At 60.8% G+C, this 12,702-nt stretch overlaps 1 long non-coding RNA gene across 1 annotated transcript; it reads right to left on the bottom strand.

Moving 5' to 3' along the window:
• Positions 1-9,723: 9,723 nt before the first annotated feature.
• Positions 9,724-10,287, bottom strand: LOC128817388 (uncharacterized). Its single transcript, XR_008440181.1, has 2 exons — positions 10,200-10,287; positions 9,724-10,076 (listed from the first exon to the last, which is right to left on the bottom strand). It is a non-coding gene; the product is annotated as an uncharacterized LOC128817388 (long non-coding RNA).
• Positions 10,288-12,702: the final 2,415 nt, after the last annotated feature.

The following is a 12,702-nucleotide window of genomic DNA, read 5'->3' as shown; positions in this document are numbered from 1 at the left end:
GGGAGCTGTGGGCCGGCAACTGCCGGCTGCAGGACACTTGCTGCTCCGCCACCTGCTCCTGAGATGGCTCCCCTGCATCGGGCTGGGCTCCCACCTGGACTCGCGGGCTTTCCCTGGCCACGTCAGCGCTCAGGGTTGCGCCCGTCTTGTTGACGTCGACGGGTCCAAGGGAGCTGGGAGACCTGTCCACGGGCTCTGCACCTTCTGCACGCTGACAGGTCTCACTGAGCCTCTCTGAGGGATGGAGGCTGTCAGAGATAGCCGAGGCTCCTGGCAGGATGGACGTTCCCTGACAGCCTGAGCTTCTTGCAGGGATGGCGGGTGTCTGTGCCATCCTTGCAAGGCTTGAGGCTCTCCCAGGGATGGAGAAGCTTCCTGGGAGCTGCCTCCTCATGGGATGGGGGCTCCTGAAGGAGCTGGGCGAGCCACAGCAGGGCAGGTGGCCTCGCTTCACCAGCTCCTCCAGTTCTTCCCACAAGGCCTGCCACATCCCATCGTAGAGCGGCACAGATGTCCCATTGCGAGCCCAGAGCAAGCTCATCAGTTCCTGCAGCTGTTGGGCCACTGCCACGCAGGGGCCGCAGCTGCAGGAGCCGTCCAGGGGGCTGGCGGGAGCACCTGGCCGCTGGCGAGGGGTCGGCCGAGGCCTGGAGGGCCTGGGAGCCGCAGGGGCTCCTCGGTTCCTCCGTGAGCCTCTGGGCCGGACCCCGGGGCGCTTGCGCCTCTTTGGTGTCCTTGTCTGCCGCCTCCGTGGTTGCCAGCGGCCGAGGGCCCACCAGACAGCCACAGCGGCCAGCAGCAGGACAAGCGCGGTCATGAGGACGCCACCGTCACACATGGCTCCGGCACGTCCCATCGCGACTGCACTGGCAGCCGCGGGGGCTGGCCCGGCTTATATAGGCACGGTGATGTCACAGAGCTGTGGCAGGACAGCCCTGTGCCGTCAGAGCCCCGCCTCACGCCTCACTCGGCCCCTTTGTGCCGTCACGGCCCCGCCTCACCCCGCCCAGGCTGACGCTGGCCTGTCCTTCCATCGCTTCCCAGTAGTGCCAAGGATGACCCTCTCCACCATTTTCCTGCTGTCAAGATTAGATTGAAGGGATGGAGTTTCCTGGGAAGTCCCAAGCCTTTCCTGTCGAGTCAGATACAGCTGGAGAACATTGCCCCAGCGTAGACCTCCTTTTGGGCTTTCAGGACCTTGGCTAGATGATTTAAGGGCTTCCCACTGGGACATATTGGGATGAATCCCACCCAACGCCACATCCCATGGATATTGTTCTGGTCCCAGTTGTCCCCAGCAATCCCAAATGGAAGATCACTGTCCCTCACAGCACTGTGCCTCCACCGTTGGACGCCCTTCGGCACCCAGGGAAGCCGTGGTTTGCAAGAGGCTGCAGCCACAGCTTTAATGGGAAACTGAGCGTGGCAGGCAGCTCACTAATCCTTAAAGCCTCACATCAAGTTAGGACTTTGTTGACCAAAAGAGCCTCTCATGCAACGGGACGATCTAGAACGGAGAAGCGGGGAAGGGTTTAACCCCACTGCCTGTTTAACTGGTCCTGAGGGAGGAGACTTGAAGGAATCTCATGACTGCATTTAGGTAATCGATCTCCAGATGCCGAGGAGAGACTCAGTTATCCCTCTTGGAATCAATGTTTGGGATTTTTCTTTTTCTGGAGCAGTAAATTAGGATGGAGATGGAGGTTTCTGGTTGTGTTCCCAACAGGGCAGCCATTTGGCACAGCCCACGAACACGGCATCGCAGTCCATGTGGCTGTAGGACAGAGCCTCGTGTTCCGCTTCTTTCCCTCTGCCGCTGCCCAGTGCCACCAGCTCCCCCTGGCAATGAGCGGGTTCCGGGCTGAGCCAGGGCAGCGCGAAGGTGCAGCAGCTCAAGGATCCGCTGCCCGGGCACTTCCCGGGATAGGGCCGCCCTGGGCCTTGGCATGGACAGAGGGTCCCCCTTGTCTGCTCGGTCTGACCCTCCTGCCCCAGCCTCGCTGGGCTCCACTGAGGTTCCTCCCGTGAGGGACGCTCTCCACCCAGATGCTGCCCCTGATTCCTTGCATCCACAGCACTGTTTTCCCTGGATTCTAGCCAGGGCTTCCCCTGTGTAAGGGGCTGGGCTATGCAGGGGAGAGGGTGTGGAGCTTTCCCCAGCCACCGTTAGCGGTTTCAGGCCGCCAAGAGCTCTTGTGTCTCCCTTTTCCCCACCAATATCCCTCTGTGCCCTCCTTGCCGACGTTTCCCCTCAGCAGCGCCGAGCCTTTTCCCGCCCTTTTTCCCCTCAGCGCTGGCCCCGCCCCCTCGGCTCTGGGAGCGCCTCCCGCCCGCCCCTCCTCAATTAACGCCCTTAGCTCTTCCCTCATTAATGCCTCACTCATTAACGCCCTGGCGGCCAAGAGCGGAGCTCTGGAGGAGCTCTGTGGAACACCCTGGCTGCGTGGGGCAGGGCTGAGATGCCTGCTCTTGCCCCCGCTTTCAGGCCAGGGATCCAGGGCACCGTGATCCCCGGGAAAGATGCTCCGTCCCAGCTCACTTCACCAGTTCCTGTCTGTTGTTTATTGCTGCCCAGTGAAGAAAAGTCACATTGTCTGCTTGTCAAACATCATATCCTGCGTCTATCAGTTTATTGTATCGCTCTGGTATTTCATCCCTTATATGAGGGAAAAAAAAAATAAAAAATAAAAACCCCAAAACCAAAAAAAAAACCAAAAACCCATTGTAATTTTTTCAGTATTCTCCGTTATTGGAGACAGTCGCGTCCTAAAGAAAAACTACATCTCCGTAAGCATCACCCAGCAGTTCCTACTTAAAGAAATTCTACGCTGCCTTCCATGAACGGCTTGTAAAAAGCGTGGGGCTGTGCCTCGAGGAGTAGAATTTTCTACTTGAACAAACCTGTCTGAAATTCTTTTGGTTTATTTACAATAGCAGCTGTAAGTGATTTTTCTTCTTCTACTACAGGGAGAAAATGAAACTGAAAATGTTTCCTTTGCAAAAATGGAAGCTTTGTAACAACGGACATCCTGCTCCTGGGGAAAAGGTGTCATGGCCCTTGGAGAACTGGCAGTCGCCGCTGACAGGACGTTAGAAAAGGGCTAATTTTCCCTCCCAGCTCAGCCTCCAGGCCGGGGCTGACACACAGAGCTCTCACCATCCCCTCAGGGCGGGGTCTTGGCTGGAAGGATCTCAGCTCGGGCCAGGCCTTTGGCTAGAGCCTTGGAGAGCCATTCAGGGTACAAGAGGGTTGGCAGCCATGAGAAAAGAAAACAGAAATGAAAGAGCGCGTGCATTTATGAAGAGAAACTATTTACTACCAAACGCTGTGTTGGTAGGTCAGGGCAGTAGACAGAAGGTAGCAGAGATTAGTAGCTGGCACCTGGGTGCATTTCTGTAACTAGAGCGGTTGGTGCACTCTCCATCAGTTGTTTTTAGGGGAGAGGAAGATATTTTTGGGGGGCACAGTGGGCCCAAGGCCATGGGAGCAAGTCCAGGATGTCATCTGCCTTCCCCTGTGAATGAGCAGGAAAGCTAAGAGACAAAGTCAGGTTTTCTCCTTATCCTGAAGGTGAAGCAGAGAAGGGGAAATTCAGAGCTGACAAAAACATGCCATTTGGGGTGCACAAGTGCAGGGAGACCCCTCCCTTGCTGGTCAGGAGGTGCTATGGGCATCCAGTGATTCTTTGTTACAATAGCCAAGTCTCCCGAAGGGAGCTGGCTAGAAATGCCACTCCTTCCACCCAAAGTCCTAAAGCTCTGGGCTACAGGCTGTAACAAAGGTCTCGAGAATCGCTCCCTTCCAGAACACGAGTCCTCAACGGGAGACAGCAGGGTTCAGGGCTGCTAACACCGGGGGGTTTCCCTTGGAGTCCCCAGGGATGACTTTCTCCGGGGCTCCTTCCTCCGCTGCAGGGCTCTCCTCACGCACGTTCCCCGCCCCAAGACGGGAGGCTGAGCCTGCTGGGGCGTGTCCGTCTGTCCTAGGGTTCCTTTTGGCATCTGCCCAGCCCTGCGCAGCTCCCTTGGAGGCTGCTGTCGCCTGAATGGAGACAGACTGGGCTGCATTTTCCTGCTGATGATTTGAGGGGAAGAAAGAGGAAGAGTCCATCAGGGCTCAACGGAAAAGGACGCTTTGACGCTTCTGCTTGTTCTCACAGCCTTAGCAGCGGAGCAACGTCTCTGTTCCTGCCGCCCACTCGGCGCTGGAATCCACAGACGGGCCCATGTTTCACTTCAGGGGACCCCAAGCAAGCGGCCAGATCAGTTTGAAAGGGCAGCTGTTGTTCCGCTGTTGCCCTTCTGGCCTTGTTAAAGCCCCTCCTACCTGCACTACAGCCTGAGCTTGAAGACACAAAAAACCACCTACGTGGAGGAGAGGCATGGAAGCTTGACAAAGGGAAGGGAAGACTCTGATTGCCCCTTTTCCCAAGAGGTTTCTCCAGCAGAAGTTGCTAACAAGGACCAGACTGAAGAGCCCGCAACGGGTTGGTGGTTGTTTTCTTTTTCCGGCCCTCAGTCCTGCGTGGGACTCGGTAGCTGGGGGCTGCAGAGGCGCCAGCAAGGCATCAAAGGCAGCCGGCCCACACCCAAGGGTGGCGCAAGATGTCGTCCAGCTGCGGCCGGTCGGCGGGGTGCTGGGCCAAACACCAGCGGATCAGATGTCGGCACTCTGGGGAGAGAAGGCAGAAAGCGCCGGTCAGCGGCAGAAGGCTCCTGCCCGGCTGCTCCCGGCGCCTGCAGAACCCGGGCCAGGCTGCGTGCGCTCAGAGCCGCCCTTTGCGGCACAGCGGCACGGCAGGACACGGCCACCTCCTTCAGCCGAGCGTGCCACACCCAGCCCGTCACGGGCCACCTCCCGCAGCCGGCCCTTGAGGGCGACCGACAAGCTGCTGCGTGAGGGCCCGGCTGGGCTGCGTGCTGCCATCTGCCAAAGGCCGCCTTCTTGAGGCCGGCTACCAACCTGGAGAGACCTGCGGCCTGAAGATAAGCTCCCCCAGCAGGATCTCACGGTCGTCCTCGAAGGGGAGGCACCCGCAGACCATGACATAGAGCAGCACCCCCAGGGACCAGATGGTCGCCGCATGGCCGTGGTAGCAGCCCTGGCAGATCCACTCGGGTGGGCAGTACGTGCGTGTTCCTAGGGGAGACAGGCGGCGCTGTCCGGGCGCAGGCTGCTGCCTTCCAGAGCCTGGACGGACACAACTTCCCCCCCAAGGCCACCCTGCATCGCCCAGAGAATTGGCCGAAGCCAGGAAACCGCTCGGCAAGGCAGAGAAGGCCAGCGGAGCAGCCCAAGCCCTACAGCCCTGCCGAGCTGAGGGGTGGGGCCTGGCTTTTGCAGCCCCCCTCTGTCAGCAGAGCCTGCGGCCGGCTCCTGGGGCACGGCATCTGCCCCGCGCCGCGGGGCAGCCGGCAGCCGGCTGAATGCCGCGCCCCACCGCCCCGGAGGGAACGGGGCCATGCAGTGCCTGGCGCTGGGAGCAGGGCCCGGGCCGCGGGCTCACCGGCAAATTGAGTGAAGGCCCGCTCCTGGAGGAAGGTGCCGCAACCGAAGTCGATGAGCTTCAGGTCGCCGCTCTCCGGGTCCACGAGGAGGTTCTCTGGCTTGATGTCCCGGTGCAGGACGCCGCAGGCGGTGCAGTGCCGCACGGCCTCCAGCACCTGGCAGAAAAGCCAGCGCGCCGCCTCCTCGCTCAGGAACTCCTGCTCCTGCAGGAGCTGCAGGAGATCCTGCGACCGCTCCGGGCGCTCCAGCACCAGCACGAAGCTGTCAGGCAGCTCGAACCAGTCCAGGAGCTGGATGATGCTGCGGCAGCCAGAGCCCACCTTCTCCATCAGCACGACCTCCATTGGAACACGGCTGCCGTCGGGCTGTGAGGAAAAGACAATGCCTCCAGCAGGCCAGCTGGAGCTACCCTGTGCCTCCGCTGCCCCCTGCCCGCCACGACCCGCTCTGGCCCGCAGGCCCCGCTCACTCACCCGCTCGTCCCACTGCAGGACGCTCTCCCGGGCCACGTGCTTGATGGCCACCTGCAAGCCATCGACAGAGGGGGGCTGAGCTCGAGCCCTGCCCCGCTCCGGCCCTGGCCCTCCGGCCGCGCCCGGCCCTGCCGGCCACTTACCGGGCTCCCGTCCGAGAGGCGGGTCCCCGAGAAAACGGTGCCGAAGCCACCGCTCCCCAGCTGCGGGCCCAGCAGGTACAGCTCCTGCAGCTCCTTCTTTTGCCCTGCGGCCGAGAGCGAGCCATCAGCCCTGCGCCCAGGGCCCCCCGTGCCCGCCAGCCAAGCGGGCCGGGGCACCGCGGGCCACCTTGCCCTCACCTGCTTCCTGCTGCGCGCCGGGCAGCGGCCCCCGCCCTGCAGCCGTCGGGCCGGTGAGCGGCAGGGCTGGGCCGGGGCAGCACGCGCAGGCGGCTGCAGGAGCCGCGGGGCAGCGGGGCGCGGCGGCACCGTCGCTGGCCCCGGCGTCCTGGGCCGGACTCTGCTCTTCTGGACGGCCGGGGCTGCAGCCCGAGGTGTCGCACAGGGGGGTCCCAGGAGCAGCTGCAAACCACACAGGGGATTTTTGAAGCCGTGCCCTCAGAGGCGCTGAGAACAGCCAGGGACTAGGCTGTGCTCAGAGACCCTGGCCCGGCCCAGGAATGCCCCCCAAGGGCCCCAGGGGAGCCGCAGGCAGCTCCTCAGAAGATCTCACCTTCTGTTAGGGCCTTCCCGGTAGTCGGTGGCTGTGTCAGAGCAGCTTCCTGGAGATGGAGGTCTCCAGGTCTCTGGAGGATGGCCTCCTCCACCAGGCACGGGCTGCTGCCCGCCGGCACAGCGTCCTGGGAGCTGTGGGCCGGCAACTGCCGGCTGCAGGACACTTGCTGCTCCGCCACCTGCTCCTGAGATGGCTCCCCTGCATCGGGCTGGGCTCCCACCTGGACTCGCGGGCTTTCCCTGGCCACGTCAGCGCTCAGGGTTGCGCCCGTCTTGTTGACGTCGACGGGTCCAAGGGAGCTGGGAGACCTGTCCACGGGCTCTGCACCTTCTGCACGCTGACAGGTCTCACTGAGCCTCTCTGAGGGATGGAGGCTGTCAGAGATAGCCGAGGCTCCTGGCAGGATGGACGTTCCCTGACAGCCTGAGCTTCTTGCAGGGATGGCGGGTGTCTGTGCCATCCTTGCAAGGCTTGAGGCTCTCCCAGGGATGGAGAAGCTTCCTGGGAGCTGCCTCCTCATGGGATGGGGGCTCCTGAAGGAGCTGGGCGAGCCACAGCAGGGCAGGTGGCCTCGCTTCACCAGCTCCTCCAGTTCTTCCCACAAGGCCTGCCACATCCCATCGTAGAGCGGCACAGATGTCCCATTGCGAGCCCAGAGCAAGCTCATCAGTTCCTGCAGCTGTTGGGCCACTGCCACGCAGGGGCCGCAGCTGCAGGAGCCGTCCAGGGGGCTGGCGGGAGCACCTGGCCGCTGGCGAGGGGTCGGCCGAGGCCTGGAGGGCCTGGGAGCCGCAGGGGTTCCTCGGTTCCTCCGTGAGCCTCTGGGCCGGACCCCGGGGCGCTTGCGCCTCTTTGGTGTCCTTGTCTGCCGCCTCCGTGGTTGCCAGCGGCCGAGGGCCCACCAGACAGCCACAGCGGCCAGCAGCAGGACAAGCGCGGTCATGAGGACGCCACCGTCACACATGGCTCCGGCACGTCCCATCGCGACTGCACTGGCAGCCGCGGGGGCTGGCCCGGCTTATATAGGCACGGTGATGTCACAGAGCTGTGGCAGGACAGCCCTGTGCCGTCAGAGCCCCGCCTCACGCCTCACTCGGCCCCTTTGTGCCGTCACGGCCCCGCCTCACCCCGCCCAGGCTGACGCTGGCCTGTCCTTCCATCGCTTCCCAGTAGTGCCAAGGATGACCCTCTCCACCATTTTCCTGCTGTCAAGATTAGATTGAAGGGATGGAGTTTCCTGGGAAGTCCCAAGCCTTTCCTGTCGAGTCAGATACAGCTGGAGAACATTGCCCCAGCGTAGACCTCCTTTTGGGCTTTCAGGACCTTGGCTAGATGATTTAAGGGCTTCCCACTGGGACATATTGGGATGAATCCCACCCAACGCCACATCCCATGGATATTGTTCTGGTCCCAGTTGTCCCCAGCAATCCCAAATGGAAGATCACTGTCCCTCACAGCACTGTGCCTCCACCGTTGGACGCCCTGCGGCACCCAGGGAAGCCGTGGTTTGCAAGAGGCTGCAGCCACAGCTTTAATGGGAAACTGAGCGTGGCAGGCAGCTCACTAATCCTTAAAGCCTCACATCAAGTTAGGACTTTGTTGACCAAAAGAGCCTCTCATGCAACGGGACGATCTAGAACGGAGAAGCGGGGAAGGGTTTAACCCCACTGCCTGTTTAACTGGTCCTGAGGGAGGAGACTTGAAGGAATCTCATGACTGCATTTAGGTAATCGATCTCCAGATGCCGAGGAGAGACTCAGTTATCCCTCTTGGAATCAATGTTTGGGATTTTTCTTTTTCTGGAGCAGTAAATTAGGATGGAGATGGAGGTTTCTGGTTGTGTTCCCAACAGGGCAGCCATTTGGCACAGCCCACGAACACGGCATTGCAGTCCATGTGGCTGTAGGACAGAGCCTCGTGTTCCGCTTCTTTCCCTCTGCCGCTGCCCAGTGCCACCAGCTCCCCCTGGCAATGAGCGGGTTCCGGGCTGAGCCAGGGCAGCGCGAAGGTGCAGCAGCTCAAGGATCCGCTGCCCGGGCACTTCCCGGGATAGGGCCGCCCTGGGCCTTGGCATGGACAGAGGGTCCCCCTTGTCTGCTCGGTCTGACCCTCCTGCCCCAGCCTCGCTGGGCTCCACTGAGGTTCCTCCCGTGAGGGACGCTCTCCACCCAGATGCTGCCCCTGATTCCTTGCATCCACAGCACTGTTTTAGCCCTGGATTTTTCCCCTGTGTAAGGGGCTGGGCTATGCAGGGGAGAGGGTGTGGAGCTTTCCCCAGCCACCGTTAGCGGTTTCAGGCCGCCAAGAGCTCTTGTGTCTCCCTTTTCCCCACCAATATCCCTCTGTGCCCTCCTTGCCGACGTTTCCCCTCAGCAGCGCCGAGCCTTTTCCCGCCCTTTTTCCCCTCAGCGCTGGCCCCGCCCCCTCGGCTCTGGGAGCGCCTCCCGCCCGCCCCTCCTCAATTAACGCCCTTAGCTCTTCCCTCATTAATGCCTCACTCATTAACGCCCTGGCGGCCAAGAGCAGAGCTCTGGAGGAGCTCTGTGGAACACCCTGGCTGCGTGGGGCAGGGCTGAGATGCCTGCTCTTGCCCCCGCTTTCAGGCCAGAGATCCAGGGCACCGTGATCCCCGGGAAAGATGCTCCGTCCCAGCTCACTTCACCAGTTCCTGTCTGTTGTTTATTGCTGCCCAGTGAAGAAAAGTCACATTGTCTGCTTGTCAAACATCATATCCTGCGTCTATCAGTTTATTGTATCGCTCTGGTATTTCATCCCTTATATGAGGGAAAAAAAAAATAAAAAATAAAAACCCCAAAACCAAAAAAAAAACCAAAAACCCATTGTAATTTTTTCAGTATTCTCCGTTATTGGAGACAGTCGCGTCCTAAAGAAAAACTACATCTCCGTAAGCATCACCCAGCAGTTCCTACTTAAAGAAATTCTACGCTGCCTTCCATGAACGGCTTGTAAAAAGCGTGGGGCTGTGCCTCGAGGAGTAGAATTTTCTACTTGAACAAACCTGTCTGAAATTCTTTTGGTTTATTTACAATAGCAGCTGTAAGTGATTTTTCTTCTTCTACTACAGGGAGAAAATGAAACTGAAAATGTTTCCTTTGCAAAAATGGAAGCTTTGTAACAACGGACATCCTGCTCCTGGGGAAAAGGTGTCATGGCCCTTGGAGAACTGGCAGTCGCCGCTGACAGGACGTTAGAAAAGGGCTAATTTTCCCTCCCAGCTCAGCCTCCAGGCCGGGGCTGACACACAGAGCTCTCACCATCCCCTCAGGGCGGGGTCTTGGCTGGAAGGATCTCAGCTCGGGCCAGGCCTTTGGCTAGAGCCTTGGAGAGCCATTCAGGGTACAAGAGGGTTGGCAGCCCTGAGAAAAGAAAACAGAAATGAAAGAGCGTGTGCATTTATGAAGAGAAACTATTTACTACCAAACGCTGTGTTGGTAGGTCAGGGCAGTAGACAGAAGGTAGCAGAGATTAGTAGCTGGCACCTGGGTGCATTTCTGTAACTAGAGCGGTTGGTGCACTCTCCATCAGTTGTTTTTAGGGGAGAGGAAGATATTTTTGGGGGGCACAGTGGACCCAAGGCCATGGGAGCAAGTCCAGGATGTCATCTGCCTTCCCCTGTGAATGAGCAGGAAAGCTAAGAGACAAAGTCAGGTTTTCTCCTTATCCTGAAGGTGAAGCAGAGAAGGGGAAATTCAGAGCTGACAAAAACATGCCATTTGGGGTGCACAAGTGCAGGGAGACCCCTCCCTTGCTGGTCAGGAGGTGCTATGGGCATCCAGTGATTCTTTGTTACAATAGCCAAGTCTCCCGAAGGGAGCTGGCTAGAAATGCCACTCCTTCCACCCAAAGTCCTAAAGCTCTGGGCTACAGGCTGTAACAAAGGTCTCGAGAATCGCTCCCTTCCAGAACACGAGTCCTCAACGGGAGACAGCAGGGTTCAGGGCTGCTAACACCGGGGGGTTTCCCTTGGAGTCCCCAGGGATGACTTTCTCCGGGGCTCCTTCCTCCGCTGCAGGGCTCTCCTCACGCACGTTCCCCGCCCCAAGACGGGAGGCTGAGCCTGCTGGGGCGTGTCCGTCTGTCCTAGGGTTCCTTTTGGCATCTGCCCAGCCCTGCGCAGCTCCCTTGGAGGCTGCTGTCGCCTGAATGGAGACAGACTGGGCTGCATTTTCCTGCTGATGATTTGAGGGGAAGAAAGAGGAAGAGTCCATCAGGGCTCAACGGAAAAGGACGCTTTGACGCTTCTGCTTGTTCTCACAGCCTTAGCAGCGGAGCAACGTCTCTGTTCCTGCCGCCCACTCGGCGCTGGAATCCACAGACGGGCCCATGTTTCACTTCAGGGGACCCCAAGCAAGCGGCCAGATCAGTTTGAAAGGGCAGCTGTTGTTCCGCTGTTGCCCTTCTGGCCTTGTTAAAGCCCCTCCTACCTGCACTACAGCCTGAGCTTGAAGACACAAAAAACCACCTACGTGGAGGAGAGGCATGGAAGCTTGACAAAGGGAAGGGAAGACTCTGATTGCCCCTTTTCCCAAGAGGTTTCTCCAGCAGAAGTTGCTAACAAGGACCAGACTGGAGAGCCCGCAACGGGTTGGTGGTTGTTTTCTTTTTCCGGCCCTCAGTCCTGCGTGGGACTCGGTAGCTGGGGGCTGCAGAGGCGCCAGCAAGGCATCAAAGGCAGCCGGCCCACACCCAAGGGTGGCGCAAGATGTCATCCAGCTGCGGCCGGTCGGCGGGGTGCTGGGCCAAACACCAGCGGATCAGATGTCGGCAGTCTGGGGAGAGAAGGCAGAAAGCGCCGGTCAGCGGCAGAAGGCTCCTGCCCGGCTGCTCCCGGCGCCTGCAGAACCCGGGCCAGGCTGCGTGCGCTCAGAGCTGCCCTTTGCGGCACAGCGGCACGGCAGGACACGGCCACCTCCTTCAGCCGAGCGTGCCACACCCAGCCCGTCACGGGCCACCTCCCGCAGCCGGCCCTTGAGGGCGCACCGACGTCCCGCCGAGCTGCTGCGTGAGGGCCCGGCTGGGCTGCGTGCTGCCATCTGCCAAAGGCCGCCTTCTTGAGGCCGGCTACCAACCTGGAGAGACCTGCGGCCTGAAGATAAGCTCCCCCAGCAGGATCTCACGGTCGTCCTCGAAGGGGAGGCACCCGCAGACCATGACATAGAGCAGCACCCCCAGGGACCAGATGGTCGCCGCATGGCCGTGGTAGCAGCCCTGGCAGATCCACTCGGGTGGGCAGTACGTGCGTGTTCCTAGGGGAGACAGGCGGCGCTGTCCGGGCGCAGGCTGCTGCCTTCCAGAGCCTGGACGGACACAACTTCCCCCCCAAGGCCACCCTGCATCGCCCAGAGAATTGGCCGAAGCCAGGAAACCGCTCGGCAAGGCAGAGAAGGCCAGCGGAGCAGCCCAAGCCCTACAGCCCTGCCGAGCTGAGGGGTGGGGCCTGGCTTTTGCAGCCCCCCTCTGTCAGCAGAGCCTGCGGCCGGCTCCTGGGGCACGGCATCTGCCCCGCGCCGCGGGGCAGCCGGCAGCCGGCTGAATGCCGCGCCCCACCGCCCCGGAGGGAACGGGGCCATGCAGTGCCTGGCGCTGGGAGCAGGGCCCGGGCCGCGGGCTCACCGGCAAATTGAGTGAAGGCCCGCTCCTGGAGGAAGGTGCCGCAACCGAAGTCGATGAGCTTCAGGTCGCCGCTCTCCGGGTCCACGAGGAGGTTCTCTGGCTTGATGTCCCGGTGCAGGACGCCGCAGGCGGTGCAGTGCCGCACGGCCTCCAGCACCTGGCAGAAAAGCCAGCGCGCCGCCTCCTCGCTCAGGAACTCCTGCTCCTGCAGGAGCTGCAGGAGATCCTGCGACCGCTCCGGGCGCTCCAGCACCAGCACGAAGCTGTCAGGCAGCTCGAACCAGTCCAGGAGCTGGATGATGCTGCGGCAGCCAGAGCCCACCTTCTCCATCAGCACGACCTCCATTGGAACACGGCTGCCGTCGGGCT

This window comes from Vidua macroura, chromosome 20 (genome assembly GCF_024509145.1).
Source record: "Vidua macroura isolate BioBank_ID:100142 chromosome 20, ASM2450914v1, whole genome shotgun sequence".
In the NCBI taxonomy this organism is placed as follows: Eukaryota; Metazoa; Chordata; class Aves; order Passeriformes; family Viduidae; genus Vidua; species Vidua macroura.
This window is presented reverse-complemented; position numbering and strand designations above follow the sequence as displayed.